Here is an 11,110-nt window from a genome sequence, read left to right as displayed (position 1 = left end):
CATGTGCATCGATTTGTTGTGGCAGGCCACAAAACGGCACACTGTGTTCACATGCTCAATATAGATATCTAACTTTGTGATAACGAATTGAGGTAATTTATAACTCTTTGCCGACTTTCTGTGGACCCTTAAGCATTCTTATAGACTTGTGCAGTGTGACTTTATAACGTCTCCATGGTGCCTATACAAAAAAAGGTAGACGGAAATGATTCCAAGCATAGACGTTCGATTGGACTGTTTTGACAGGTGTTTTGTGGCGCGTTAGTCGACAACATCTGTGAAGTCATAAGTTTTCATATGTCCTGTAGATAGTGGATAGACTGTATAAGCGAACGTCGCAGGTTTTTTCCGGGCTCCCTACGAAACGACGGCCTCGACCTGAGGTATTCACTATATATTCGCGCGGTTCTTGTAACTTCGTCTCCGTATAGGTGTTTCAAAAACATGGCGCCTGTGATGTGTGTTCCGCAATCTCTTTAGGCGCATGCGGTCAGCAAAAGTTTGCCTTCAGTGATTATATTTAAGTTACCCAGAAAGAGCCGTCGCTGGGTCGTGGATTTCGTATATCACATCTTCTTGTGGGTTTCTATATCTATATGACTTACTGGATGGTTTACTGACCATGGTAATACGAACAGTCGACAGCCGAAGTTTTTATATGCAGTGTACAGGGCAAGGCTCTGGACAGTTTTTGATCACGGTATAGTTGCTGTGAGCTAAACGACTGTGGCCCTTGCACCAACTAACGGGGCTTAGCCAAGAAGTCAGCGGTTTAATCAGCTTGTACTAACGTGAATATATCTTTGTGTCTGTGCAGGTCTGGGATGGAGTCGCTAGGACGGTACCGTCGGCTCTTCGGACCCGTCTCCTGAGCAGGTGAGTGCTCATAGACTGATTGCTTCGTTTTGCACGCAAAGTCGGACATTGTGAACAAGATAAATATGATGTATAATGAAGGCTACAATAAGTTAATGAGCCTGGCATGTGCTTTCCGGGCTGCTAGATTCACGGTTTTTCTTCGTTGTACCCAGCAGCGCCTCCCGCTGTTGTACCTATAAGAGACGATAACAACAGCATCGATATTGTCGCTGTCAATATTGATGCTGCGTGTACCGGAGTAGCATTCCAGGAGAGCGCTAACGCTTAGCTCATATAACATGCAGTTACCCCAGGATACTTCGGGCCATTAGATGTTTACTATTAAAACTATACTTTTACTGCTGTTTCATTGTATGCTGCAATAACTACACGAGCTCTCCTTACGCCTCTCGAGCGAGGTGTAAGGCCCACCTCGTGAAAAGAGCGCACCACACTTTCTTCCGTTTACGATCAAATTTGCTTATTTTATAAAGGCGTTTATTGACGGCACTAGTCGACGAAGCACAACGGCGACAGTCAAGACAGAGCGCGGACTCTGAGCGCGAGGAGCGTGCTGTCAGAGAAGAGCCGAAGGGGACGACCCACTAGAAAGCGCTCGAGAGGGCGACCCATTACAGACTTCCAACGCTTCGCTACAATTTATTTACTTGCTTACTTGTTGATTGATTGATTGATTGACTGATTGATTGCTGGTTGATTGTTTCCAGAAGGCTTGTTTATTTCTCTCAGTGAGCCACACAGTTTCATTCAGCGCACATATGACTCATAGGTACTTGGTGTTGTGTTAGTCGGTTCATACAGTGTACTGACCTATAAAATTTTGGTCACTTAGCACGAAACAACGAAAAAAGGAGGGAAAGGAGCAAGGTGAGCGCTAATAAGTCAGCGTAGTTTTATTATCAGCACACCTATTACTATTTCAGACGGGAAGTCAGGTAGGATCTCACTACAGGGATCGTAAGAGACGGACCGAAATAAGCTGCGCGCTTTCTCCAAACTTTTCCACGAAAAGCAAGCGACGAAGAAAGAAGAAAAGGGTCATAAAATGAGAGTCATTAGAGTAGGAGAGGCGCGAAAACGTGCTTCATTCGCTCGGGTCAAAGGACGGCGTGCGTGCGCCACATTGCTCTGGCTCTGGCGACCCGTGCTCGTGAACCCGGAAAAGATAAAAAGAAAGAGCGCAAAACAAAGGCCAACACGATAGCGCACAACGACGTGAGAGCCAGTCTTGTGGTAGCTAGGCCGTGGAGCGAGCTTTCGTTGGGCTTCATGTAAAAAAAGAAGAAGATGAAGAAAAAGAAGAAGAGAGGTGAATCGGTCTCTCCGTGTGGATGCCGAGAAAAAAACAGTCTGCTATACCATCTTCGTGTCTGTCCTGGCTTTCTCTTTCGGATCCTTTCTATTCACATGAGCGTGTAAAGAGTCATTAGCTAAAGACACGCGCGAATGAAAGTGAGGTGAGAGTGAACCGTCACCTTGAAAGAATAACGAAAAATAAAGGTGCCAGTGAAAGCGGGGCGAGGTGAGAGTGAAAGCGTTTACAACTTTCTAAGGCGCACGCGCGCGTCGCTTGCGGCCGCAGCGCCGGCTCTTGCTGACCGGAATTTGAGAAATAGCAAAGTTGGTCGTCCCGTCCCGCGGGTGGTAGGGCAGCCAGGGGTGTCAGTGGGGGGTGTCGTTAGGTCACGGGGGCGACCCCCGTGCCGAAAGGTTCTTGGTGAAACGAGTCGGGGACAGAAAGATGTCAAACCATGCATTCAAGCAAGGAAGTGAGGACAAACGCCGGCAGCACGGCTGAGAGGTTCGTTGTCAACTTCGTTACACTCGGATTACCGACCTCTTTTCCTCGTGCCGGGGTGGACCGAACTAAACAATTAAAAAGAGAAGTCCCGGTGGGTCCGCGGTTTCATATTCGTCGTCATTCTTATTCTACTGATGCAAATAAAAATCCCCCCCCCCCCACCACAAAAAAAATAAATGAAAAGATTCATGCGAATCCACTCATGTGACTCCTTTTCCGCTGGTGTTAACAGAACTGCCCCGCAATATTCTATGCATGCTAATCCACTCAGATCACTCCCTTTGTGATGGTGTTAACTGAACTCCCCAAACAATACGGTATGCAATCCACTGGTCGCTCTCCTTCTGGTGTTAACTCGACACCCCCGAAATTCCATGCAAATCCACGCAGGTCACTACCCTACATAAGGTGTTTCCTGAACTCCCTGAAAAAGCCACGAGAACAAAGGACTTCACAGTCAGGTTGCCCCCCTTCTGCTGGCGTTAACTGAACACACCGAAATTCCATGGGAAGCTGCAGCTCTATACCGGGGTCTCATTTTTATTTGATGTTAACTGAACACCCTTTCCTTGTTTCGCTTTATTTTTTCTCTTTTTTTCTCTTTATCTCTGTTTTTAACACGAAAGTGTTCCATGCCGAGGTCCACCAACAACACTGACATCACCACCAACACCACTGACATCATTTCCGTCACGGATGTGACGTCGCTAAAATCCACATGAAAAGATGACAAAGAACAGCCAGAAAGAAAAGTTTCGTTGATTTGCATGACCAGGGAGTCAAACCCGTGACCTCTCGGTCCGCGACGATAGGCGACGGGCGCTCTGCCTGCTGCGCTACCGACGCTCACGAATGAGGCTTCGCAGACGCGCCTTATATCTCTCACATCTCCCTTTCACAATGACCTTGGCTGGCGAAGATGAAGAAGAGGACGAAGAGAGCGCGTGCCGGTTCGTGATGATGATAATTTCTGTTCGCGACAAACGGGACATCTCCGAGCCTAAACAGCTCTACTGTTAAAAGAGAGACAGTGCAAATCAACGGCGTCATCAAGCCAGTGGAGCCCTGGAATAGGGGCCCCACCCACGCGCTCCCTAAACACTTTTTTTTCTTCTTTTCCCCCAATAAACGTTTTGATATATATATATATATATATATATATATATATAATATATATATATATATATATATATATATATATCTCCTGTTGAACCCAGCAGCTTCACCGTGAAGCGCTTTTCTTCTTCTGCTCGCCGCTCGTTTCCCTATGCTGGGTGGTGCGACTGTCTCGAAGCTGTGTCGCGCTGTCAGCGAAGTTAGACACATTCATGCTGTAAACTTTCTTCCTTATGCGCACGAGGACGCTGCACGCGATCGACGAAACTGTCGCAAACGCGCATCGTGGCACGCCCGAAGAAAATAAGCGTGAGCGAGACGAACACAAGGAAAGCGACGCGATGAATGTAGGAATTAAATTGTAGAAAAGTGCTCGCACGGCAAAGCCGGGCGGGAACGCGGAAAATGCCGTTGATTGTGTTTCTCATGTTCACGCCACATTACGTTTTCCTCGGCTATGGACAGAATAGCGAGGGAGCTCGTGTCTTTGCTGTGTCATCGTGTAATTTACGCGTGCGACTTATGTAGGCCCATAGATGCTGAGCGACTGCCTGTCTACTGTGACATTACGGTGAGCGCGCGCGCATGCGTTAACGCACGTGTTCGTAAAAACTGACAGGGTCCCTTATGCATTCGCCTAACATGATTCGAAGGCGAATGTCTTTTACTTTTTCTTCTCAGTCGACGTATTGATCCTCCCCCGCACCCCTCCGAAAGCTTTCTGCACCTAACGTGGTTTCGCACTGCCTCCAGGATCGGAGGCATTGTAAGCTTTCTGCACCTTACCTGGTCTATACACTGCCTCCGTGATCCGCCCACCTTTGACCGAACGACAATTTCAAGTGATGACGTCATTAGCTGACATCACGTTATGTGACGTCACAAATTTCGGCGATCGGTCACGTGATGATGGCATCATATGGTGACGTCATCACGGGATGATTTTTTTTTTTCGTCACTCGTGCTGACGCCGGCGCCGACGGTCAATTTTCGCGTTTGATGAGGCATCTAAGGCTTTCGCCTTAAAACATTTGTGCAGGAGCTCATCGGCACCTATCTGTGCTGTGTGTAAGACAGTTGATTATCTCTTCGTTCGCCATCGGTCTGTTTTCGTTCTGAAACAGCTATATTTTAGTGGCTCTTTAGCAGGTGCCGTTCCTACGTTATAATTAGAAGAACACGCCTGTTTCATTTGGCGGAGACGCCGCGTCATCGCCGTCAGTGTCCCGGACAGCGATGTCCTCAAGAGAAGCAGCAGGGCCCGTACTGCTCGTCTCTACAAGTCCTCGGAATGCTTGCCCACGGCTTCTTCGTACAAACTGACATGTTTTCGCGAACACGTGGGCCAAGTGTTTACCAAAATCGCCGTCACCTTTTGATTAGCTCTTGCGAAACTTCGTCACGATAATCACCACTCCTTCTGTGCGCCCTCGTCTCGGACTACCACCACTTAACAACGTCCGATGACTGACCTCGACAGTCCCGTGGCCTTAGAGCCTCCAAAATAACCTAGCAAAAAAAAAAAAAGGATTGAAAGAAAAGAGGTGGCTCTCACTTTCGTTCCATTCCTGCCACTGGAAGAGCGCTCTTCTCTGTAGTGGTTCGTTTTCAACGCGCAAAAGGTTAGCTTGTCCCTTCGCCGTGCGTACACTCTAGGCATCCAGTTGGCCGCCTTCCATCATCTCCTGCGGCGATACCGGTCAGCCAGTATGAAACAAAGAATCAAAATCACAAAAAGGCGGGTCACTTATAGCCGTAGGGGCTGACACAGAAGGGATGTCATCTTTCATTATTACTTACACACTCGGAAGGGCGGAGGGGAGGGTCCTTGTCCATGTACAACGCTAGATGTGACTGCCTGCCCCGCTTTGTGCCAGGTTCGTCGCGTGCCGCGTACCATCGCCATCTATGATTAGCGCTTCTTTGTTTGCCAACGAAGAAAGGAGCAACGACAGCGATACGTTGTCGACGGCGTACGTACTCTCTTCTCCTTACGGGGTTGCGCAACGGGCTTGTTAAATACGACACGTTGCGTGCCCCGCTCGCCGTTCGCGCGTTTTTTGTTTCGCTGTCGCCTGAAAAGACGCGCTCTCGGGCGTATGGTTGTGCACGCATGTGCGTGTAAGTTGTGTCGATTTGTATGTGTGGTGTTGACGGCAAACACTGGAAAAACAGAAGAAGAAGAAGATGATGACGTAGATGATGTTGTAAAAAGAAGAACATGATGAAGTAAAAGGAGAAAAATGATCAAGGAGAATAAGAATCAGCAGAAAAAGAAGCAGCAGCAGAAGAAGACGAAGATGTAGAATAGAATGAAGAAGAAGCACATTATGCTGATGATGAGGAAAATGAAGATCAAGAAGACGAAGAAGAATTAACAGAAGATGATGTAGAAGATGAAGAGGATGAAGGTTATGAGGACGAAGCTGGTAAAGATGAAGACGAAGATGTAGAAGAGGATGAAAAAGAAGCACATTATGCTGATGATGAGGAAAATGAAGATGAAGACGAAGAAGAGGATGAAGAAGAGAAGGACGAAGCTGGTAACGAAGAAGATGATGACAAAGAAGAACAAGGAAGGCGGAGTTGGTTGCTTTATTTAGCGACTGTCGTTCATATTTTTGACGTGAACGGTGTTGTTATGGCCAGAGCGAGTGCGTGTAAGATTACACACGGTGTAGCTTTACATGAGCGTTATTGCGAAATGTTCTCGAGGTCGTCGTTGATTGGTGGACGAAGGAAGTGGGAGATAATTACGGGTAAACGGTGGTCGGTGTTCATTCTTTGTGATGGGAAGGGTAGGCCACATTAGAGCCAGCTGTCCCGTGACCACTTATAGCTTATAAGGACAAAATATGTGCGCTGTGACAGCAACGTGTCAACTGCACCGCACTACGGTTTTATAGTTAACCGAAAGACAAAACCAAATACGCACATTTGCAAGCGTAGACAACACTGTCTAATCACAAGCCACGTGTGCACTACTGATTTGATTTCAGTAGTCACTGGTGATGATCGAGCTTTGGTGTACCTACCCTAAAGCGAGACATAGAGGGCACCCCCACCATAGGTCGGCAAAAAATGTGGTGCACACTCAGACTCACTCGTAAAATATATTTTGCACTTAGGGCTTACTCGGATTTAGACTCAAGAAAACTTCCTTCAACCGGGCTCACTCGAACTGAGACTCACTGAAATTGTTTCAACCGGACTCTCTCAGACTCAAGCTCACTAGCATATTACTCAAGTGGACTCACTCCAGACTTAGAATCACGGCTCGATCTGAGTCGGAGTGAATATGAGTGAGTCGACTCCTGAGTGAGCTTGCCGACCTATGACCCCCACATTCACCATAGGTTGTGAATGTCGCGGGACGTCTTGTTTAAGGTTGACCTCCAAACTGTTTAGTGGTCGAACTGGATTCTTCGTTCCCCAGCTCGTGCGAGGCATGTTTTGGACACAATAAACATTTCGAGTGCATCGTGACGAAGTGATTCATGGTCTATGAACCACTAACGAGAGCAATCGCTCTTGCCAGCCCTTTCTGTAACAATGCCAAACGTCCCCGAATCTTATAGCTAAAGTAAGGCATCACGATAATATACATTCTGAGTGACGTTAAGCACCTCGCTCTAGTTTATGCAATGGCCATCGCAAGCCCTCTGTTCTTTTGTGTAAACCACCGCACTCGCACTGTAGGGCCGTGACTCAAACCCGTGACCTCACATTCATCAGGGCAGAACGACACAGCAGGACACTCCATGCGGCACTATCATCCTGTACTCGACAGCCAGTACTACTACCCCGAGAATATAACGCGATGACATTAAGCAAACTGATCGTCGCACATCTGTTCCACCTGGGCGCCTCACTACTCATTATGCAGCAAGCGCGCGCAACTCGCACTGCCCTAGCTGCTCGACGCAAACCGTATTTATACGTATACCGGATAAACCAGGTAAAAGCCAAGCGTTGGCGTATACCCCAAACACCAACACTCGGCTTTGCCTGGTTTATCCGGTTCATGTTTAATGCATCGAAGATTAGCTGTATTCTGGCGTAGCGCGGGGGGCACTTTCTCCGAGTCGAGGGGTTGGCGCCAGTCTCGCCTTCACGATCGCGAGCCGGAAGTAACATCCGCAGAAACCGCGGCCGGAAAAGGAAACAGAAAGGATGCGTACACACAACTCTCTTCCCCGTCGGCACGCATGCAGAGTCGTCGCGCTGGCTGTGACGTAACTACGCGGCGTTTTTTTTTCCTGGCCGCACTTTCCTCGCGACCTCCATGTAATCGACGACGTAAGAAAGCGCTGTGTACGCTGTGGGTCATCGCGCATCGGTCGCGAGTTGTGTCTATAAATACCGCGACGAAGACGATGGCCGTGTGGGGAAGTCGGATGGTCTTGGCTAGGTGGGCTTTTTGGAATCTTCCATGTAGAAAATGAACGAGAAGGGTAATCGATCAAGGAGGGGTGGGGGTGCTTTTGTTGCGCACAACCGCTCAAAGCTAACCGGAAATGAAGGGAAGGATTGCGTAAAGGATAATATTTACTTAATATTTACTGAAGGGCTAGTTGGTGAGCCATGATATTTGATGAATCAGCGCTCAAAGGACACAATCGCGCACACATACAATGGCGCAAACACAAGCGCTCGACTGATGCTTTATGGTCGAAAGACCCAGCTTGTATAGAATAACGCACACATGCGCACTGACAGCAGTGAAGATGATCAAGGCCACAAAGACAACTACAAAAAAAAACAACAAATTGCACAGATATGACGTGTTTCTGATAAAAATTACAAACAATATGCGCTTATAGACCAGCGCTTGTGTTTTCGTCATATTATGCGTGCGTGATTGGGTCCTTCGTGCGCTTCTTCAATAAATATCAAGGATAATATTTGTCGTTTTTAATCTGTTCGAACTCGAACCCCTCTGCGCTGAGAATCAACCCAGAAACAACCTAGCTGAAGCCTAGCAACAACCTAGAAGCAGCCAGTTTAGACTTCAGAATCGTCCAGTTTTGCTGTTTCAAGCCGTGCGCGACTTCGTGCAAGCCTCGCAATTTTTTTTTTTTACCTGTAATGACTTCTTACTTCGCTTCGTGGATCAGCGTTTTTCTAACCCCGTGGTAGCATTTGTTGAATACTGCTATCAGGTTTTGAGACAAATAAGATTTTCCACCTGAAACAGTTAAGACGTAAGAGCCGTCTACGCGCCGCGGCTTCCATCCTTACGCAGCACTCAGTACTCGTGTAAAGATTTTCCCACCGTGCATGTCGTGGGCGCGCGTACACTGTGTCCCATAGGACAACGTTTATACGGCGGTTTACGGACCGAAAGGCGACACCCCGGCCACCCTTTTACCTCGTATCGAGGTCTTCTAAACGATAGGCCAAGGGAGCAAGAACGGCGGGCACACGTATGCACAGCAACGTGCAGTGCGTCGGCGGCGTCGTGGACGGGGCGTTGGCGTGACAAGGCTGCCCTGTCCCGCTGGCCCCACCGTGCCACACGCGGCTCGCATGCCGTGGCTGCAGTTATAGCTTTCGGCGTGGAGTTTTCTTGTCGTCGTCGTCGTGGTCTCGTAGTGTGTATATACCTGTTTCGGTGCGCCTCTAAAAAAGAGAGAGAGCATGGGGAAACGCCCTTGTCGTTATTATATTTCTTGTTTTCCCCTTCCTCGGTATGTAGGCTGGCATTTGGCGCGACAGATTAGCCTGCTCGAAGGAAACAGAAAGCGCGACCTCATTGAAATTACCGTCGCCTCAAGTGTACAATTGATCACCGTCATCGTTATTACGTGGGAGACATTAGTCTCGATGAGATAGATACGTTTATCAGCGCGCATTGACGGAGAAGGATAGTCGGAGAAGCGCGGGCGTCTGCAGGGTTCGCCATTAGGGGGGGGGGGGGGCATATTTCCTTGCAGCTCCACCGCCCCTCTCCCTGCCCTGAAAGAACACAAGCTTTGCAGCAATGCATGCAAAAATGAAAATGAAGCAATCACTCACAATGGCCTGCCTTGGGTCAGCGGTTTTCCGAGAATAAAGATGGGAAGTAACGTAAAGGTGCAGTAACCCTGCTCATGAAACAGTAATAATTGTTGGGGTTTCCCGTCCCAGAGCCACGATGTGATTATGAGGTGCGCCGTAGTGGAGGGCTCCGGAAATTTTTGCCATCTGGTGTTCTTTAGCGTGCACCTAAATCAAAGTACACGGGCCTCTAGCATATAGCCTCTATCGAAATGTGGCCGCCGCGGCCGGAATTCGATCCCGCCACCTTTGGGTCAGCAGTCGAGCAGCATAACCACTAGGCCACTGTGGCGGGACATGAAACAGTGGCGACACAAGTCTGACTGAGTAAAGATATGGGGCTGACTTGGCGCCCCGCGTAGGCGATTAGAAGGGGCGGCCGCCCCCCTCACTGCCCCCCCCCCCACACACACACACACCCCACCCCCTGTGGGCAACAAGCCTGTGGGAACAAGTCAACTGAGGCTTTCCGAACTCGCGAGACGTTGCAGCAGAGGGTCTTAAAGTGGCAAATGGATAGCCTAGCTCGTTCGCAGGAGAGGTAGGTGGCCGAGAAAGATTGGCCGAGCGCTGGGGGCTGAGGAGCTTGCGCAGCGGTCACCCGTGGTTGCCAACATATATCGCTAGATAATCCATTCATGAGCGACTCCCCTCTAGTGTTGACTGCGACATATTGACGTCACCGGAAATAGTCGAGAGTACAACCGAGCGCATGCCCATCACGAAGGCAGTGCAAAACCAGATGAAGTGCAGAAAACTTGCAATGCTTCTGATCCTGGAGGCAGTGCAAAAACCACGTTAGGTGCAGAAAGCTTTCGGAGGGCGGCGGGGGAGGATAATACATCGACTGAGAAGAAGAAGAAGAAAAAGAAGAAGAAGGCTTTCGCCTTCGAGCCGTTTCAGGCGAATGCATTAGGAACCATGCGATTTTTAGTACAAGAAGATGCGCCTGGCAATCAACGTGTGGATGGGCCACCTTATCGTAGCTCACTGGGAGCTATAAAGTACCCTAAATGAAGCTATAAGCACTAACTGGGAGCTATAAGCACTCTAAATCGAACTGTACAGAACTCTAAAGAATGTCGTTACCTCTGCCCTCTTTCCTCCCTCTCCTCACTTGTTTCCGCATCCCTGACTGTGCGTATGAATTTAGCGTGGTATAATGCACGATTCGTAATCAGCTAGCGTTGCACTACCTAAGCTTGCTCGTGATCGCAACCGTTTGTTCAGCGGCCGTTCTAAATCTGACCGTACGGGGCTGTAAGATAAATGACC

At 48.6% G+C, this 11,110-nt stretch overlaps 1 pseudogene; it reads left to right on the top strand.

Annotated features, from left to right (window-relative positions):
* The first annotated feature begins 807 nt into the window (after positions 1-807).
* The window catches only part of LOC119376375 (uncharacterized), a 58,916-nt pseudogene continuing 48,613 nt past the window's right edge, over positions 808-11,110 (top strand).

This window comes from Rhipicephalus sanguineus, unplaced genomic scaffold (genome assembly GCF_013339695.2).
Source record: "Rhipicephalus sanguineus isolate Rsan-2018 unplaced genomic scaffold, BIME_Rsan_1.4 Seq1182, whole genome shotgun sequence".
Lineage (NCBI taxonomy): Eukaryota > Metazoa > Arthropoda > Arachnida > Ixodida > Ixodidae > Rhipicephalus > Rhipicephalus sanguineus.
The sequence above is the reverse complement of the archived record's forward strand: the minus strand, read 5'-3'. Positions and strand labels throughout refer to the sequence as shown.